Source organism: Rhincodon typus, chromosome 7 (genome assembly GCF_021869965.1).
Source record: "Rhincodon typus isolate 14 chromosome 7, sRhiTyp1.1, whole genome shotgun sequence".
NCBI lineage: Eukaryota > Metazoa > Chordata > Chondrichthyes > Orectolobiformes > Rhincodontidae > Rhincodon > Rhincodon typus.
Genome location: NC_063338.1, coordinates 27,767,821 through 27,788,791, shown reverse-complemented (window position 1 = coordinate 27,788,791; position 20,971 = coordinate 27,767,821). Strand labels below are relative to the sequence as shown.

The window sequence follows — 20,971 nt, the reverse complement described above, 5'->3', positions numbered from 1 at the left end:
TCCTCCCACCTATCCCCTCCTCCCACCTCAAGCAGGCAAATGGGACTAGTTTAGTTTGGGAACTGGTTAGCATGGACAAGTCAGACAAAAGGTCTATTTTCATGCTGTATGACTCTATAAGTGTAGGAAATGAAAAAATACATCACAGCAACTACTTTAACTTTTTTTTTGAAAAAGCTGCACGTGGCTTTATTTTGCTTTTGGAAGAATTCTGATTGTAGTGAAACGTGGTGTTCTTATCATCCTTTCTGACAATTTGCTCTTCTTATTTTAATCACACGGATACATGTTGTACAAAGTGTCAGACAAATGTGAAGCCTGAGGATTAAATGTTGCAAGAAGCTTTTGTTTTGAATTACATTTACTGATAAACAAAAGTGTTATTACTGCCCAAAACATCAATTTTATTGTACCTAAAAACTTCAACATTTAATTTCTTTACCATGTAAAATATTTTGTGCTAAGTAACTTAACAAGTGGAATATACTACATGTTGTTGTGTTAATTTTAAGTATTGTAATTGTTATTTAATACATAAAGCAAATATATGAACAGTAAATGTTTCTTGTGATCTATTATCCCTTATCTTTTAGAGGACATTTAAGTATGTTTGGGTATTGTGTTTCATTGCAATGCACAGTAAAGGTTGAATAATGATGAGCATGGCTTCCTTCCAAGCAGTGGTTAGGGTTCGATTCCTGGTCATTGCAGGTTCAGCATTGGATATCTCATCTGGCCCATAGAGGAACTTGGAATGGGAGGGGAAAGATCAAGGTGTCGTGGTCCACATGGGTACTGAAGTATAGGCAAAAAGAAGAAAGAGATTCTGCTGAGGCAAGGTTAGACCCTAGGGGCTAAATTACAAAGCAGACCAAAAAGGTAATAATCTCCGCATTACCAACTGAGCCATGAGCTAATTGGCACAGAGTCAACAAGATTAAATAGGTAAATTGGTGAAAGATTGATGTGGGAAAAATGGGTTTGCATTGATGAGACATTGGCCCCAGTTACTGGGAAGGAGGGAGCTGTTCCAATGGGAGGGGTTCCACTTGAATCGTGCTGGAACCAGAATTCGGGTGAATCACATAACTCGGTCTGTGGATAGGGCTATAAACTAGCAGAAAGTAGGATTGCTGCTTAGTGATAGGCTTGATTGTTACCAGAAAATAAAAGGAAGGAACAGAATGTGTGAATGTCATTTTGTACCAATGAACCATGAAAGTAGAGGGAATCTCGATAATAGAACAAACATAAAGGCGTTGTATCTTAATGCACAAAGTATTCTGTGTAAGGTAAATGAATTGATGTTGCCAATTGAGCTAAATTGAGGTCATAAGGACTTCCAACTATTTAAAGTTGGTGGGGAGGGGGGTGATCTCAGGTGTGGTCATTAAAGTTTCCAGAACAAGTAATAAGACAGAGAGAATGGAAAGGGTCGGGCAATAAATGAAATGAGGTAAATGAGCTTGTAGCGCAGATTGAAATTGATGGGTATGATGTTGTGGGCATCTCAGAGATGTAGCTGCAAGGGGTTTGGTGCTGGGAACTAAATATCCAAGGAAACGCATCCTATCGAAAGGACAGGCAGATGGGCAGAGAGAGCATGTTGCATTGTTAGTTAAAAATGAGGTTAAATTGATTACAAGAAATGATATAGGATCAGAAGGCTGTGTTGAGGAACCACAAAGGTAAAAAAGACCCTGATGAGAGTTACCTACAGGCCTCATAGCAGTAGTCAGGATGTAGGGAAGAAATTTAATCAGGAAGTAAAAACTGCATATAAGAAAGGTACTATTATAGTAATTATGCTTTTTCTTTTCCTTATATGCTGTCCCTGATTCCCCTGGTCAGCCCACGGTTGCCTCATCCTCCCCTTAGTATGGTTCTTCTTCTTTGAGATGAATTTCTGCTGTACTTCCCAAATTATCCCCAGAAACACCTGCCATTGTTACTACACCATCTTCCCTACTTGGCTCCCCTTCCAACCAACTCTGGTTAGCTCCTCTCTCATGTCTTTGTAGTTACCTTTACTCAATTGTAATGACATTTCATCTGATCCAAGCTTCTCCCTCTCAACCTGCAGGGTGAATTCAATCTTATCATGGTTGCTGCTTCCGAGGGATTCCTTCACCTTAAGCTCCCTAAATCAAGTCTGCCTCATTAAACATCACCACGTCCAGAATTGCCTGTTCCCTAGCAGGCTGTACCACAAGCTGCTCTAAAATACCATCTCATAGACATTCCATAAATTCCTTTTCCTACAATCAGCTACCAACCTGATTGTCCAAGTCCACCTCCAGGGAAGGTAGTGGAGCAACAATGGCAGGAGTTTCTAACGGTAATGGAGAACAAAGAAATAGCAGAGTAACTGACTAGATACTTTGTATTAGTCTTCACAGAGGACGACACCAGTAATGTACCAGAACTTCAAGAGAGTCAGGGGGCCATCACTGAAAGGTGCTGGAGAAGCTGAAAGATCTGAAGGTGGATAAATCACTCAGACAGCATGGTCTACCTCCCAGAGTTCTGAAGGAAATAGCTGAGGAGATTATAAAGCACTGTGGTGATCTTTGAGGCATCACTGGAGTTAGGGAGGGTCCCAGAGGAGTTGAAAATATGTAATCTAACACCCTGTTTAGGAAGGGAGGGAGGCAGAAGATGGGAAATTATAGTCCCGATTAGCCCGACCTCAATCATTGGTAAAATTTTAGAATCCATTATTAAGGATGAGATTGTGGAGTACTTGGAAGTGCATGGTAAAATAGAGCTGAGTCAGCATGACTTCATCAAGGGGAGGTCTTGCCTGACAAATCGATTGGAATTCTTTGAGGGGGTAATGAGCATGTTAGCCAAAGGAGAGCCAGTGGATGTGATCTATTTGGGTTTCCAGAAGGCCTTTGACAAGGTGCCAAAGAGGAGGTTGCAAAATAAGAGCCCCCACTCTTAGGGGCAAGGTACTGGCATGGATAGAACACTGGCTGACTGGTGGAAGGTAAAGAGTAGGGATAAAGGAGTCTTTTTCAGAATGGTAACCAGTGACTATTCAAGTCCCACAAGGGTGCATGTTGGGACCACAACTATTCAATTATACATTAATGATCTGGATGAAGGAACTGAGGGCTTTGTTGCCAAGTTTGCAGATCTCAAAGATAGGTGAAGAAACTGGTAGCATTGAGGAAGTGGGTAGGCTGCAGGAGGACTCGGACAAGCTATGAAATTGGGCAAAGAATTAGCAGATGGAATATAATGTGGGAAAATGTAAGGTTATGCAGTTTGGTCGAAATAATAAAAGCGAATAGTATTTTCTAAATGGGGAACATTTCAGGAAAACTGAAGCAGAAAAAGACATAAGAGTTCTGGTTCAAAATTTTCTTCAGGTTAACATGCTGATTCAGTTGGCAGTTTGGAAGGCAAATGTAATGATAGCATTCATTTTGAGAGGCTAGAATACAAGATCAGGAATGTACTGCTGAGGCTGTGTAAGATTCTGGTCAGACCATATATTGTGGGCAGTTTTGGGCCCTGTGTATAAGGACGGATATGCTAGCGTTGGAGGGGATTCAGAGGAGTTTTACAAGAACGATCCTGGGGAGGCCCTGTCATATGAGGAACAGTTGGTGACTCTGGGTCTGTACTTGATAGAGTTTAGAAGATTGAGGGAGAACATTGAGTAGCCTGGGTAGACTGGACCTGGACAAGATGTTTCCACTAGTAGGAAAGACTAGGACCCCGGGACTTAGACCTCAGACTGAAATGGGGACCCTTTAGCACTGAGATGAGGGGGAGTTTCTTCAGGCAAGGGTGATGAATCTGTGGAACTCATTGCCACAGAGGGCTGTGGAGCCCAAGTTATTGAGTGTATTTAATGTAGAAATACATAGGTTCTTGATTGGTAAGGGGATCAAGGGTTAGGGAGAGAAGGCAAGAGAATGCAGATGAGAAACAAAACAGCCATGATCGAATGGCAGAGCAGACTTGATGGGCAAAATGGCCTAATTTTGTTCCTGTATCTCATGGTAGTATAGTCTTATATCATTATTACATATTTGCTTCCTTGAATGTAAACTGTGCCAGGCCAAGACAATGCAATTATGTTGCACAGGTCAGAACAGTTCAGTTATATTTCACAGACTAAAATGAGGACTTCAAAGGATTTTCTTTTTCACTGAGCATGAAAAGGATTAAGTATCTTTTTTCAAGTATTTATGCATGTGGAACAGTATTGGAATTCTGAAAACTTGGCCTTATTTTCTCTGAATTTAGTTATGTGAGCAATATTCCCACACACTTTAAGCAGCAATTTGCTATCCACATGTTATGAATAAAAACACTATTTTCCCCAAATTAAATATTGCATTAAGAAGTTCATACCTTGATTAGCATAATAAAATTGCGGGCCAGTTTCTCACTTATAATGCTTTAACAAAAGTTTTAAATGCACTTCATAATGAGATGTGTTTGTGACTGTCAGCACTAAAATATCTGTGCAGATGCCATAGAATTGAATCCCTATAGTGTGGAAACAGGCCCTTCGGCCCAACAAGTCCACACCGACCCTCAGAGCATCCCACCCAGACCCATCCCCCTATAACCCACCTAATCTACACATCCCTGTGGGCAATTTAGCATGGCCAATTCACCCAACCTGCACATCTTTGGACTGTGGGAGGAAACCGGAGCACACCCACACAGACATGGAGAGAATGTGCAAACTCCACATAGACAGTTGCCTGAGGGTGGAATTGAACCTGGGTCCCTGGTGTTGTGAGGCAGCAGTGCTAACCACTGAGCCACCCTGCTGCTCTGCTACTAATTATAGGTTTTCACCCAGAAACTTTTATGGCAGTGCTGGGTGGAGCCATGAGTGCTTGTGGAAAAACTGGTGTGTTGCATTGTTAAGTCAATGCCAAGCAACCAAACTACAGCTACCTGTCATATAGTTGGTGTGCCTGTATATTCAGAGCCGTCCAGCTGGCCTCTGAAATTAAGAATGATATAATAGTCCTGAGACTTTGGTTTGCTTTTTTGTGTTCTTAGGATTTCCCTCTATGCTGGGAGCACTAAAATCCCTGAACCAGTGCTACATTGACATGCATGCACGAGGCATACTGACACAAATAAGGCTCCTGTTAATGTTGCAGGGTCATTTGCAAATGTGCATGAAACCACATAGATGGCTGTCACTGGCCATTTTAAATGGCTGCCTGTGTTGGGAATGCACAATCTGTTACTCGTTGATGTATCTACAGTGCCCAGCTTTGATTTCAGAAAATGTTCCAATTCAGGTAATTTACAACAAAGGGCTAAATGTTTGCTTCAGAGTAAGGGACTCATGACTGAGGAGAAAGAGTTCTGAATGTTTCTTCAGATATTTCTTCCAGTGGTGAGGGTACTAACTTGAGGTGGGCCCATCATCTCCAGAAGCAGAGGCAGACTGTTTAAAAGCCCCACCTCAATGTTCTGGAACTTTGCCCAAGTTACAATAAAAGCAGTTAAACAAAAAAATCTCTGATCTCATCCTTCACACCCACTTACCCTCACATGCTTTCACTGTCTCATTCGTGTAAACTCATGCCACTCCCTGGCTGTCACCTCCCCTTTTACCTTCCATGCCAAGCTATTCATTTCTATCAGCACTCAGAATACATTCTAGAACAACACTGCCTCCAAAGGTCCACAAAATGTCTGTGAAATCTCAATTTTGGGAGCAACCAATCAGACAAAAGCTGCCCTGTTACATGGACCTGACAGAATCTGTGAGGAGCAGTTCTATCAATCATAAGCTTCTTCTGTCAAGCACGGGAGAGAAACGTCTTCTGATTTGAAGAACTGCAAGGTGTGTGGCAATGGAGAGCCAGTCAAGGCCAGAGATGGAGAAGTGTGATGCTGTTGCCAGGGCAACAGGAGAAGGCAGATCAGTGCCATTGCCAGGGCCTTTCCCCAGAGGATAGAGAACTGCTGTTGCCAGATGGCACGGTCAGGTCAGGAATGGAGCCTGCAAAGAGAAGAGAGCAAAGGAGGCTACAAATGGCAAGGAGAGAAGTTTGCTGCAAAGTGAGGTGGAGAAGAACGTGACAAGGAAGGGAGAAAGAGGCTGCAAAGGAGGGATTGCAAGCTGCAAAGGGAGGGTGAAGAAGAAGGTTGTGAAAGGAGAGAGGAGAGGAAAGCTGTAAATTAGTGGTGTTGGAGAAGGCAGAGTGGAGAGAACAGTGTTAAATCCATCAATAAAGCAATACACTGTGCACCAGGAAGACTCGAAAGCTCGGAAATAATGAAGTCCTTTTAGACGTTGGTAGCATCTCTAGTTTAAGCCTGCATAGGTTCAGGGTGTATTATATGGGGAAACGTATAGTAGTTGTTACTGTAATTAACATTGCGTTAGTTCTTCAGATTAAATTGGAGATTGAGATATTAGATGCAGTAAAAAGATTAGAAGTTACATTGTTAACTGTTCTAGCTTTGCATATATGAATTGGGAACCCACTAACAGTATGTTGATGCTGATGGTTTTTGTTATGCATAGAACTGTATTAGTGGGTGGAAAGGAAATTAACACTTTCTTCGTGCATTGTGACTTTAAGTTTAAAGGAGGATTGATGATTATGGATGATTTTGATGAATTCTGGTTCTGTGCTTAGTCCAAATGCACCATTCGTTGTTACCGATACAAAGGGCATTGTCACTATGTAACTGCATCACCTAATAAAAGAATTGATGACAATGGAAAATGGGCCCCTGAAAATCAAAAATAGTGCCCAAAAATCTAACAAGTAGCTTTTGAGAAAACCGCAACAGAAAGGCCTTGGAAAACAAATACTTCGACCCCTTCGGTCTATCTACCCCCACCTCCTTATCTTTCCATGCCACCCTAATGCCCCTCTACTCACCTTGTGGGTTCACATACCCACCATGCCAACTTTGTGCCAACTCATGCCAACCTATGGCACCTGCTCATCCCCGTAGCCCTTTATAGTCTCTACGCTAACTTAGTGCCACCTTGTACCCATGCCCCCTCCTCAACCCTAATTGTCATTTATAGCCCGTATATCAACTTGTTGCCAACTGATGCCAATGCATGACACCCCATCTACCACCCTTTGCTGTTATATCTTACATACTAACTTATCCAGCATGTACCAAGGGCATACCTCAGGCATTACATTGGGATAAAAAAAAACTGAAGTTCCAAGTATTTTTTCTACAGATCTCAGTATATTAAACAATTTTCTTATTGATAAGATTATTCAGTACATTTAATTCCCCATAAGTACTAATTTATTATAAAAGCAGTACTTAAGTACTTATTATCTTATTATCTTGTAAAGCAAACATTGTATTTGTAGTACCGCATCAAATGAGATCCCACATCCCACAGCTAATCCCTTTAGAATCCTTTTGATTTCTCAGTCAAACTGTAAACTTAAATGACCCCTGGCTACCACCACCTCCACCTCTTCCCAACACACACACACAGACGCAGACACAGTAATGGTGAAGGGTCCCGACCTGAAATGCCAACTTTCCTGCTCCTCTCATGCTGCCCGGCCTGCTGTGTTCCTCCAATTCTACACTGTACTGTATCTTGCTGTCACACAGTAATGATGTCAGGTTATGAAAGCAGGCAAATGGCTGCCTGCTGCCTTCTCAAAATTTTCAGGACCTGGCAACGTTCCCCAAAAGGACTTGAACTGTCAAATGACTTGACAGCTCGACAGTTCTAAAGATCTACAATTTTATGCATATTTATGTCTATTCTTAACATCCCAAACGGGAACTGATTTTTTCCTAAAGGGTACCTGATCTCTCACAATGGGAATTGATTCTCAAGGGGTGTACCTTATTTCTCCAAAGAACCTTTCGTTAAATTTTTAAGCTAACAGGTCATATTTCAAAAAATTGGGTGATCAAGTTGCTTTTGACTAAAGGTATGGTGGCTGGTGCCATGAACTGACGATGTGAAGCACCTCCCACTTTCCCTTTCCATTCCCTGGAAATAATGATGCTGGGCTCAGATCCAAGGTTCTTGGATTCAGGGCTTCAGCACTATTTGGTTAAGGTGAGAGCTCTTAAGTCCTTCATAAAAGCTCAGTCCAAAGTTTCTTCCAACAGTAATAACTATTGCAGATGTGATTTGAACTGTGTATTTTATTGCAAGTGTGGATGTTGGTAGGAAGTCAGAAATAGTTGTTTATTCCCACTTTTATAAGCATTGTGTTGAAAATATGTTCATTTAAGATGGCTTTAGCAGACTGAGCTGTATGTTTTAAACTCAATTAGTTCCTTAGACATTGAAAGATTGGTGGGATGAGAGATTTCTGAATATAATATCAAGTGTTAACAAACTTTTCAAGTAAACAATGCAGCACAAAATAAACTGTAAAGACTGCAATGGCAATTAGGCTTTGGATAATGGTAAGTTTCTGTTTCTCACTGAGGGGCATTTCTTAAGTTGCAAGTACTTGAGCAATTACATTTACTAACAAACTACTGCTGTTAGGAATGAACTGCATTGCTCTCCATTTGTGTTTTTCATTCATTTATATTTTGTTCACAGGTAATACATGAAGCAAGGTACCTGATTGACGTTGCTGATACTTTATATGACAAGATCATGCAGTGTTGGAAGTCAGGTAGATGAATGTTTTGAGAGTCACACGTTCCAAAATGTAACTTGCAATTTCATACTATTGAACATATTTATAAATGTATGTTTTTCAAGATACTGTCTATTTTTAATACAGACCTTCCTTGAACTCTCTGTAAACTTAAACTCATTCAAAACTCTGCTGCCCATAACATAATTCACACCAAATCCTGTTCACCATTCACCTCTGCTCATTTACCTACATTGGAGGTGTTTCAGTTTTAAAATACTGATCCATGTTTCAAAATCCTTCCTAACTCTCTAATGTCCTCCAAGGTTACAACTCGCTGAGAAATCTACTCCCCTTCGATTCTTGTTTCCAGCTCATCCCCAGTGGTAGAGCTTTGTTATCAGCTGTCCAGTCCTAGGGCCAGAATTTCAACTTGGAGATAGGAATCAGAAAGCAGGCACCCTCTCATACTGGTCCAGGGGATCGGCCACGGTCAGGCATCCATTCAGGGGAGTCCATGAGTGTGTCACAGTCAGTCCTGTGACTTCATAGTGGCCAGTCAGGGATTAGGGCTGACTCCTAAATTAAGAAATATTCAAACACCATTCAGGGGTCTGGACAGTTCACATTGGAGTTGTCCGGTTGGCTTTGTCAAAAGTGTGGGCTATGGTCAATCTATCAGTTCCATCCACAGAAATGAAGGGGAAGGAGAGTGTTAAGCAGTGGGTAAGGAAGGCTGTTGCTGTGGGAATGAGACTCAGCAAATTAGTTTTCAAGACTGGAACCAGCAGGCTGGTTGGAAGAGCATGATTACAATTGGGAAGGAGGCAACAATACCTGGAAAAAGTGGGGAGAAGTGACATGTCAAAGCATGAATAGGAAGTAGGTCATGTGGAAGGTGTGTTCATCCACAATCAGAGCACCCTGGCTTCTAGCTACCATTGTCCTACTGAACCACAGGGCTGCTCTCTCATTAGAGAGGGAGAGACTACTGGCAATGGTTTAACCTGAGGGTCACGTCAGGTGAGGGAAGAGGTTGAGAAGGAGAGACTTCCATGGTAACCTCAGCTGGTGCAGGAATTAAATTCTCACTGTTGGCATCACTCTGCATCGCAAACCGACCATCCAGCCAACTGACCTAACCAATCTCCACATAATTCGGTGCAGTGCTGCAGCTTTTGGGCAATGAGGGCCATTGCATCTCACATACTTGTCTTTCACCCCTGTTCCTGCTTGTGCATGTGGATAAAGACCTTAATTACCATTACTGAAGGGTCCTTTCCAGCCTGGGGCTCAGTGGGTGTAAATCCTTCTTTGAGGTTATTGTTTTTGTTAGTTCGAACCAATCTGCTCATTCTCCCTTAGTTCTGCCTGTGTCGTGGGTTCCCACATGAACCACAATACCTATATTCTGCCCACTTCTCCAGGTACAAGGGGATATCCTGAATGCCAGATAATGGAAGTCCACTGTTCCTAAAAGAATTGTGTTTGAGCAATATTCATTGAGTTACTTAGAAATGATAACAGGATGAAAGAATTGTTGCAGAAGGTAGCCATTTGACTCATTGTGTCTTTATCAGCTTTCCAGCTGAGCAATCCATTTTGTCCCATTCTCACACCTCCTTCCCATACTCCTGCACATTCTTCCTTTCAGTGAACCTGCATCCAGCAGAGCCTCAAGCAGTACATTCAGACCATAACACTTGCTGTATGCAAAAGATTTCCCTCATTTCGCTTTTGTTTCTTTTAACAATTGCTTTAAATTCATGTCCCTTTCCTCATTCTGGATTGCGAACAGTTTCTCCCTATGTAGTCTTTGCAGACCATCATGATTTTGAATATCTCTGTTAAATCTCCTCTCAGTATTCCATTCTCCAATGAAAATTGTCCTAACTTTTCCAACCTCCCTCTGTGAATTATGTTCTTCATTCCCTAGAACTATTCTGGTGAATCTGTTCTGTATCTCTCTAATATTTTCATATTCTTGTTTTAAAGTGAAGCACACAGAACTAGATGCAAAACGCTAATTGAATCCAAACCAGTGTCTTGTGCAGGTTCAACGTAGTGATTCTATAGTCTGTTAATAAATCGTAGGATACAGTATGAGTAAAGGGTGCATGTTCAGAAACATGCCTCGGTGAGATGTACACCAAATGAGTAGCTATTTGGATTCATTTGGGAATTCAGTACGTGAGGGAAAGAACTGTTTTAATTAAGGTTTAATTCAACTAGTAACACGTACAACATGTGTAAAATATTGGTTGCATTTATCAGCACTGGTAAGATTTATCAATAGTGTGTTTCTAAAGTTAATTAAATTAAGGCCAAGTAAAACAAAACTAATATAAGCAAGCCAAAACAAAATAAATATTACAGAAGTGAAGTATAATTAAGGCAAGGTGAGGCAGCTCAGTCATGTGGAATGCATGTTCTGTAGTATGTGGGAAGTTGTAGACCTTACTGATGACTCAGGTAACCACATGTCCGGGAAGTATCACATGCTGCAAAAATTTGAGCTCAAAGTTTCTGAATTTGAGTGGTGGCTGGAGTGACTCCTTACTGAGGTGCATCCATGAGGATGAGTGATAGATACATAAAGAGAATGTTCAGAAATGTTATCACATGCCAGGCTAGGAGCATAGAGACAGATGGGGAATGAGTGACTTCCAGACAGTCCAAGACAAAGACTCCAAAAACAACAATGCCAAACACAATCTGGTGATCCTGCAAGGTCTTCCTTACCAGCATCTGGAGGTTGTGTCAAAGTGAGCAAGCTGTTCCACAGACTAGTCAAACAACAGCCTAGCATTGTCCGAAAGGTATGATCAGACGAGTATGACAATGTCCCAGATACCAGCTTCGCCATCCCTAGGCATGCCCTGCCTACTGTCAAGACAGAGCCAGTGGAGGTGGCAGCATGCTGTACAATCAGGAGAGAATTGCCCTCAGATTCAGGATACCATGGAATCTCATGACATCTGGTCAAACCTAGGAAGGAAACCTCCTTCTTATTAGCACCTTCTGCCCTGCCTTCCCTCAGTTGCTGAATCAGTACTTCTGCATGTTTGATACCACTTCGAGGAAGCACAAAGAGTGGCAAGAGCACGGAGTATAATCTGGGTAGGGGACTACATTTTCTTTCACCAGGAGTAGCTCAATAGCACCACTACTGATTGGGTTGGACAAGTACCAAAGGCCATAGCTGTTAGAATGGGTCAGCAGCAGATAGAGAGGGAGCCAACAGAGGAGGAAAATCCACTTGACCTCATCCTTACCTTTTGAAAGTTCATCTTTCTATGATGCTATTACTAAGAGTGACCACTGCATAACCATAGCAGAGACAAAGTCCCATCTTCACATTGAGGATACCTTCCATTGTGTCGTGTGATGCTAGATTGATGGACTTTGAACAGATCTAGCAGCTAATACCTGGGCTTGCATGAGATGCTGTGGGCTATCAGCTGCAGCAGACTTGTATTTCGCCACAAACTGTAACCTCATCACCTAGAATATATTCTCACTCTACCATTCCCATCAAGACAGGAGACCACCCCTGGTTCATAAACTATTTGGGAGTACATGCCAGGAATAGTGCCATGCATGTTTAATAATGAGGTGTTAACCTGGTGAAGGTACAGCACAGGACTACTTGCATGCCAAACAGCAAAAGAGCTTGCAGTAGACAAGGCTAAGCAGTCTTATTGCCAACTGACCAGATTTGAGCTCTGCAGCCCTGGCACATCTGATTGCGAAAAGTGATGAACAGTTAAAGGTGGAGGGTCTACAAATATTCCCATCCTCAACGATGGCACATTAGTGCAAAAGAAAAGGTGGAAATATTTCCATTCATCTTCAGCCAGACATTCTGAGTTGATGATCCATCTTGGCCTCCTCCTGAATCACAGCAACCCAGCATCACAGACACCAGTCTTCAACCAAGGGATATGAAGATAGTGCTGGAAAGCCTGCATTGAGGCAGATGACCTAATTGAATGGTGGAGCAGGCTTGCCAGATTGAATGGCATGCTCCTGCTGTTATATTCTTAACAATTCTGTCAACCTATCCTACCACCTTCAAAGCCTTAGGTAATTGTATGCACAGATTTCTCTGCACCTGTGCCCCAACTGTTTCATCTCATCACAAGCTTCAAAATTTTGCCCTGTACACCAATGTCTAGATCATAATATATATCAGGAAAAGCAAGGGTGCTGACTTTGATCCTTGGAGAACTCTGCTACACACTTGCCTCCTGCCCAAAAAAAAGTCCATTAATCACTACCCTTCGTTTGCAGCAGTTCAGCCAATTACGTATCCACATTACTGCTGTCTTTTTAAATTTTATTCACAATAACTGTGCCCATAAGTCTGATGTGCGGCCTTTTGGAATGTACAGCACATCAACTCCATTGCCCTCATCATTGTCCTCGTGCATGAATTGCAAAATTTGCAAGTACGGCAAATAATTAGGAAAGCTAATCAAATGCTATTAGCTATTGCAAGGGAAATTGAATACAAAAATAGAGAAGCTATGCTTTTTTATATAGCCATGATGTGGAGGTGCCGGTGATGGACTAGGGTAGACAAGGTGAGAAATCACATGATACCAAGCATCTTTCTATGATTCTATTAGTAAGAGTGACCACTGCACAACCATAGCAGAGACAAAGTCCCATCTTCACATTGAGGATTCCTTCCATTGTGTTGTGTGATAGTCCAACAGGTTTATTTGAAACAAGAAGCTTTCGGAGCCTCAGTCCTCCTTCAGGTGTTAGTGAGAGGTAGTATCAGACACAGAATTTATACGAAAAGGATCAAAGGTTGACACCATTGATGAGGATGTACTAAACAAACCTAAGATGCTGTTAAATCTTTAGTCAGTTAGAAGGTTTTAATTGATTAATATGTATATGTAAATCCCCAAATTCCTTTCAAGTCACGGTCCTGAGAGAACTGAAGGTTTTATCAGTGTAAAGAAGAGGTGACATTTTAGGTCAGACAATGCATGTTAGGTGTGAGAGCTTGTTTAGAATCTGTTTGTGTTTTAGTTTGGAGTCACACTGGTTTTATTTCTAAAATAGGAATTTATAAAACACCATATTGACTGACTATCTATAAATTGTGTGCTTTTTGAACAAAATAAAATGTATCTGCAAATACAAACTCACCCCATAGATTCACGTGTGTGTGTGTGTTTGGGCGGGCAGTGGAGAGATTGTGTGTGAGTAAGTCGGGGGAGAGAGAGTGTGTGTGTCTGTGTGTGTGAGGGGGTGGAGAGAGTGTGTGCATGTGTGGGGTGGGAAGAGAGTTTGTGTGTGAGGGGGGTAGAGAGTGTGTTTGTATGTAGGGGGGGTGGAGAGTGTGTGTGTGTGTGTGTGTATGTGTGGATGTGTGTGTGTGTGTGTGTATGTGTGGATGTGTGTGTGTGAGGGGGGTAGAGAGAGTGTGTGTGGGGGTGGGGGGAAGAGATTATGTGTGAGGTGGGAAGAGAGAGTGTGTGTGTGAGGCGAGGAGGGAGTGTGTGTGTGGGGGGGTGGTGAGAGAGTGTGCACATGTGTGAGTGTGTGGGGGTGTGTGTGTGTATGTGAGTGTGTTTGTGTGAGTGAGTGTGTGTATGTATGCATGTGTGAGAGTGTATAATTGGTGGGGTCACCTGTAGTACAACATGAACCCAAGATCCTGATTAAAGCCATCCTCATGGGTACCGTACTTGGCTATCAGCCTCTGCTCGGCGACTCTGCGTTGTTGTGTCTCCTGAAGTCCGCCTTAGAGGACATTTACCCCAAGATCCAAGGCCAGATGTCCTTGACCGTGGAAGTGCTCCCCCACTGGGAGGGAACATTCCTTTCTGGCGATTGTTGTGCGGTGCCCATTCATCCGTTGTCATAGCGTCTGCATGGTTTCACCAATGTACCATGCCTTGGGGCATCCTTGCTTGCAGCGTAACCATGACAGGGTTGTATACTGTTGTGGTTGACGTTGTCCTGAAGGCTGGGTAGTTTGCTGCGAATAATGGTCTGTTTAAGGTTTGGTGGTTGTCACTACCCATGAGGACAGCCTCAACCGGGATCTTGGGTTCATGTCGCACTACAGGTGATCCCACCACACTATACACTGTCTCACACACTCACTCACTCACACACACACACACACACACACACACACACACACGTGAATCTATGGGGTGAATTCGTATTTGCAGATATTTTATTTTGTTCAAAAAGCACACAATTTATAGATAGTCAGTCAATGGGCATTTTATAAATTCCTATTTTAGAAATAAAACCAGTTTGACTCAAACTAAAACACAAACAGATTCTAAACAAGTTTTCACACCTAACATGCATTGACTGACCTAAAATGTCACCTCTTCTTTACACTGATAAAACCTTTAGTTCTCTCAGGACCAGAATTTGAAAGGAATTTGGGGATTTACATATACATATTAATCAATTAAAACCTTCTAACGGATTAAAGATTTAACAGCACCTTGGGTTTGTTTAGTACATCCTCATCAATGGTGTGAACCTTTGATCCTTTTATAAATTCTGTGTCTGATACTACCTCTCTCACTAACACCCGAAGAAGGATTGGGTCTCTGACAGCTTGTGTTTTCAAATAAACCTGTTGGACTATAACCCAGTGTCGTGTGATTTCTGACCTTAGTTATATAAGGCACCGGTGAGACCATTTGAAAAACTGTATATTGATTTACCAGCATATAATATCGGTTTCCTTATTTAAGGAAGTATGTACATGAATTGGAAACAATTTAGAGAAGATTTACTAGATTGATTTCTGGAATTGGCAATTTGTTTTATGAGGACAGGTTGGACTAGCTAAACTTGTATCTGCTGGTGTTTGGCATAATTAAGATAAAAGTCACCATTATCCTACTCTCTCTTTAGAGAGAGAGATTGCTGGTAGTAGTTTAACCTGAGGGTCACCATATGTCATGTGAGGGGAGAGATTGAAAAACAGGAGCAGGAATTCAACCCAAACTAACCAACTCCTTATATAGTTGCTGTAATGCTGCAGCTTTGGGCAATCAGAGCCATTGCATCCCTCATGCAGCATTGGACAGAGTCAAAATGGATTAATGAAAGGAAAATCATGCTTGACAAATCTACTAGAAATCTTCAAGGATGTAGCAGGTAAAGTTGATAAGGGGAGCCTGTGGATATGGTTCAGTTTGACTTTCAGCAGGCTTTCAATAAATTCCCACATAGGAGATCAGTGTGTAAAATCAAAGTGCATGGGATTAGGGGTACTGTATTGATGTGAATAGAGAATTGGTTGGCAGATAGGAAACATGGCATAGGAATAAACAAATCTTTTTCTGAGTGGCAGGCAATGATAAATGGGATCCTGCAGGGATTAGTGCTAGGACACCAGCTATTTACAATATATATTAGTGATTTAGATGAGGGAACTAAATGTAATATTTCCACGTTTGCAGACAACACAAAGCTGGGTGGGAGGGTGAGCTGTGAAGAGGATGCAGAGATACTTAAATGTAATTTGGACAAGTTGAGTGAGTTGGGAAATGCATGGCAGATGAAGTAAAATTTGGATAAATGTGAGGTTAGATTAGGAAAGGGGGAGGTGCAACAAAACATGTAGTAGTAGCACATTGAAAGTAAGCATGCAGGTACAGCAGGCAGGTGAAGAACACAAGTGGTATGTTGGCCTTCATAATGAGTGGATTTGAGTACAGGAGCAGGGATGTCTTGCTGCAATTGTACAATATCTTGGAATATTGTATGCCATTTTGGTCTTCTAATGTGAGAAAGAATTTCTGGCAATGGAGAGAGTGCAACAGAGATTGATTCCTGGGTTGGCAGGACTGATGTACAAAGAGAGACTGGATCAATTAGGCCAATATCCGCTAGAGTTTTGAGATCTCACAAAAACCTGTAAAATTTTAACATGACTAGACAAGGTAAATGCAGGAGGGATGAGGAAAAATTTCTTCACCCAGAGCCTATGGAATTCTCTGCCACAGAAAGTGATTCAGGCCAAAGCATTGAATGTTTACAAAAAGGAGTTGGATGCAGTTGTTAGGGCTAAAGTCATCAAGAGGTATGCAGAGTAAGCAGGAAGAGTATACTGAGTTGGATGATCAGCCATGATCATATTGAAGGGTCAAAAGACCTACTCTTGCTCCAACTTTCTATATTTCTGTACACAAGGTTTAAACAAGGTTGTAATGTTTGCAATTCTCTAGTCCTCTGGCAGTACCTCCTAATCTAAGGAAGACTGAAAGATTATGGTTTGGCCTTCACAATTTCTGCTTTCTCTTCTGTCATGCTTTTAAAACCTCCTCTTTATCTATTTGAAACCTGTCTAATGTCTGAATTGCCTCCTCTTAGTCGTAGACTAGCACCTTCTTCCTTCATGAAGATAGATGTAAAGTACTCATTAAACACCTCAACTCTGCCCTCTGACTCCATGCATAAATCCACCTTTTAGTTCCTAATTTGCCCTACTCCTTTTACCAAACTGATATATTTATATGCCTGTGTTAAACTTTGGGATTACCTATTATATTGACTGCTTGTCTCTTCTCATACTCACTTCACTTTTGATTCTCTTATTTGTTTTTATCATACCCCTCTGAAACTTCTATATTCAACCAGGTTTTTATTTGTATTTTCTATTTGACATCTGTCATAAGCACATTTTTTCATTGTTGTCTTACCTTCTGTCTCTTTTGTCACCCAGGAAGCCATGGCTTTGTTTGCTGCACATTTCCATTTTGAGGGAATATACCTTGACTGTGCCCAAATCTTTTCTTCTTTGAAGGTAGCCCCATTGTTCAGCTGCCATTTCTCCCTCTTAATTTATTCCACCCAGGTCTGTTCTTATACCATTGAAGTTGGCTTTCTCCCCATTAATCATTTTTACTCTACATTGTCCTTTGCCCTTGTCAAAATTATCCATGCCTTAGTTTTCTTTTTAATTTTCTAATCGAACGTTGAGAATTTAAAGGAATAGCTAGTGGGGTAAAAAGAAGTCATGGAGAGGGGAGGGGAGGGGATATGATGAGGATTGTGGGATGGTGTTCCTCCAATATTGTGACTTAGCATTTTGTTACACTATCCATCCAATGTACACTGTAATGATTTGTTTTGAATATATGACAGAGAAAAATATCCTTCCATAATTATTTAGTGATGCATTATTATATAATAATGATATGAAATTCTAATTAAAATTTTTTAGTTCTTTTGCTGGTGTCTCTGTCAATTACATAAAAGTAATTAAGGTTTATGTTGTAAAGAAGTAAAACACCTGTACCACTAACGTGTATTTGTATGATTGAATCTCTTGAACAGGACTTGAATTTCATAGGGGAGTACACCATTTAGCAAAAAAGGAGGGTTTGAAGGGAGCCAAGATAAGTAAAGCACTGGAAAATTTTGCATGGAATATCACCGTATTGAAGGTACAGTAATAATAGGTAAACTCTTGTGTGAATATCATCAAAAGTCATGATTAAAATGAGGAAAGTGAAAACTGTACCTTTTCTGTGAGAAAATTTGAAGGGTTCACAAATAGTAGGACCAATTGTAATTCTGAATTTTGCATATAGATGTATTCTATTAAATAACTAGATCACCCAGATGGATGAAGTAGGAATAATGTTACAGCAGAACGGAGGCCAGTTTGTTTTGCGTTAATGTGTGAGAATAAAATGGGTCGGGTTGTAAAATAGATGGTTGATGGAGTCTTGTTAAATTAAATAATCCATTTTGGATCTGTGTCCCCCTTTATTTTTAATAAAATCACTTTTATAAAGTTGTACTTTAAACATGCAAAACTCCTGGACTGAAGTTTCTAATTTTCTGACATAGTGCTTTCTTCATTGAGGTCCATGACAGACTGTCCACCATAGCTGATGTTAATATTTCTCAAGCTCCAGTGGAAATAATTTCTCTCTATGCACTGTTGAGACCAATGTTCCCTCTTAGCTACTTCACGTAGAGCATTCAGGCATGCCATTTGGCATGTGGATGCATTGATTTATGGTTCTGGAAGTTGCTGTCATGTAAGGACCTCCAAAGTCCATGCAGAGGCAGGAAATTTTAGAAGAAACATTGGTTGAGAACTTCATGATTTTGAACACCACTCAACCTTCTCTGCTGTAAGGAGAATAGCCCAAACTTCAACATTCTATTCTAGTCACTGATGTCCACGATCCCAAGAACCATTCTAATAAATCTTCTTGCACCTTCTTTAAAACTTTCACATCCTTGCTAAAGTGTGGTGCCCTGAACAGGACGCAATACCTAGTTGAGGCCAAGCCAGTGTTTTATTAAGGCTCATCATGACTTTCATGCTTTTGCACTCCATGCAACTGGTTCTAAAATTCAGGTACTTGTAATCTTTTTAACTTTTTCAATCTGCCTTGCCGCCTTCAATGATATATGCACATATACTCTCAGGCCACTCCACACATTTAGTTGATGTTGTCTTTCCTTGTTCTTTCTACCACTAAGTATCACCACACTTTTCTGCATGCCACTTGTGCACGCATTCCAATAGTCTATCTGTGTCCTCTTGAAATCTACTATTATCCTCACAATTCACAACGGGTTACAAGTTTTGTGCCCTGCACAAAAAGATCTAGATGACTGATTTTTATTAAGAAAAGCAGTGGTTCAGTTACTATCGCCAGAGGAATTTCACTTTATTCCAAAAAATATTTGTTTATCACTACTGTTATTTCCTGTCACTTTGCCAAATTCATATGTGATTGCCACTGTCTCTTTAATTCCATGGGCTTCAACCTTTATGGCAAGCCCCTTATGTGAGACTTCATCAAATAGTTTTTAGAAGTCCCTATAGACTACACCAACCACATCATTCTTACCAACTCTCTCTGGTACCTCATCACAAAAACTCAGATTAGTTTGTAGAAATCGTGTCTTCTGTTTTTCCTGTATTTCTAATTGTGGACTGAAATGAGAAAAGAACTGTTTCAAAAGTGTTGGAAGGCTGAAGGATTTCTGCTTGTTTGAGCAGTGTGAAGTGTGGTTGCAGACTAACTGGAGCTGAGGGGTTGTATACCGATGGAGCTTTGGTTGGCGCAAGTAACTGATTGTCAGTGAACTAGTGACCAGCTATCGATGACAAAGATTTTCTGTTTACCAGGAACTATGTGATTGGCTCAGAGGTAGTTGAACAGCTTGAAACTGGGAACAAGATGCAGAAACATCTCAGAGGGGAGGTGATAGCCTAGTAGTATTATTGCTAGACTATTAATCCCAAGACCTAGATAACATTCTGGGCACCGGTGTTCGAATCCTGCCATGGCAGACGGTGGAATTTGAATTCAATAAACATTTGGAATTAAGAGTCTAATGATGACCATGAATCCATTGTCGATTGTCAGAAAAACCCATCTGGTTCACTAATGTTCTTTAGGGAAGGAAACTGCCATCCTTACCCAACCTGGCCTACATGTGAGTCCAGACCCACAGCAATGTGGTTGACTCTCAACTGCCCTCTGGGCAATTAGGGATGGGCAATAAATGTTGCCTAGCCAGTGCCACCCTCATCCTGTAAATGAATAGAGACAAAGAAAAGATCTCCAGCTCAATAGTTGGTTCTGTTCTCTGCAATGGAAGTCATATTAAGCTTGAAGGAAACCAACTAATTTTTCTGTACGCTGTGACTTTAATTAATAAGTCAGAGACTTTTCACAAGTTTATCAACTATCTTTTGCTTCTTATAAACCAGTGAAAGCCTTTGAGAAGGAAGTTTGAGAAGCAGTGTTCTGACCAGCACAAGAATCCCAGCAACAATGTAAACAAGAACTGCTGAACGGCCTTCCCAGTCTTTCCCCTATCCATAACATGTCTAATAGGGAGTTTATAAGCAGATTAGAGTTTTAATTAGTAGAGTCATGTGTCGGCAGTTCATGACTGTTTACCTATAGCTAGAGTCTAATTACGTGTAATAAATAATAATTTTTGTTAAGTTAAGAGACCTGGTGTGTATTTTCTGTCAACCTGGGTCTAAAAATCAGGTCTTCGTATACTTTTTAAAACGGTTAACTTCTGTGATGATTCTGGGAATAGTGGAGCTGAATTTTCAGTGTACTACCCCAGTGAAGTGTGGCAAAGTTCAGCACAATTTCTCTTTTACATCCTTATGCTGGGAAATTTGTTAATTTGTCAAAGTGACTGTTAATTTTATCCTGGATTATCCTTTGTAAATGTTTTCCCACCAGCAAGGTTAAATTCATTGGTCTGTAGTTTCTGGGTTTATACTTTAAATTGTGAATGCTCTCATAGAGCTAATTGGCTTACCCCTATCCCTACTTTATGTGGTCATATGCCAGTTCATCTACAGTGTTTACTCTTACTTACCT

At 41.0% G+C, this 20,971-nt stretch overlaps 1 long non-coding RNA gene across 1 annotated transcript in view; it reads left to right on the top strand.

The window, feature by feature from the left end:
- The first annotated feature begins 8,553 nt into the window (after nucleotides 1-8,553).
- LOC125483585 overlaps nucleotides 8,554-20,971 on the top strand; it is a 19,248-nt gene continuing 6,830 nt past the window's right edge. The window contains exons 1-2 of the long non-coding RNA XR_007262537.1: nucleotides 8,554-8,630; nucleotides 17,931-18,040. This is a non-coding gene — a long non-coding RNA (uncharacterized LOC125483585). The remainder of the gene's footprint in view (nucleotides 8,631-17,930; nucleotides 18,041-20,971) is intronic.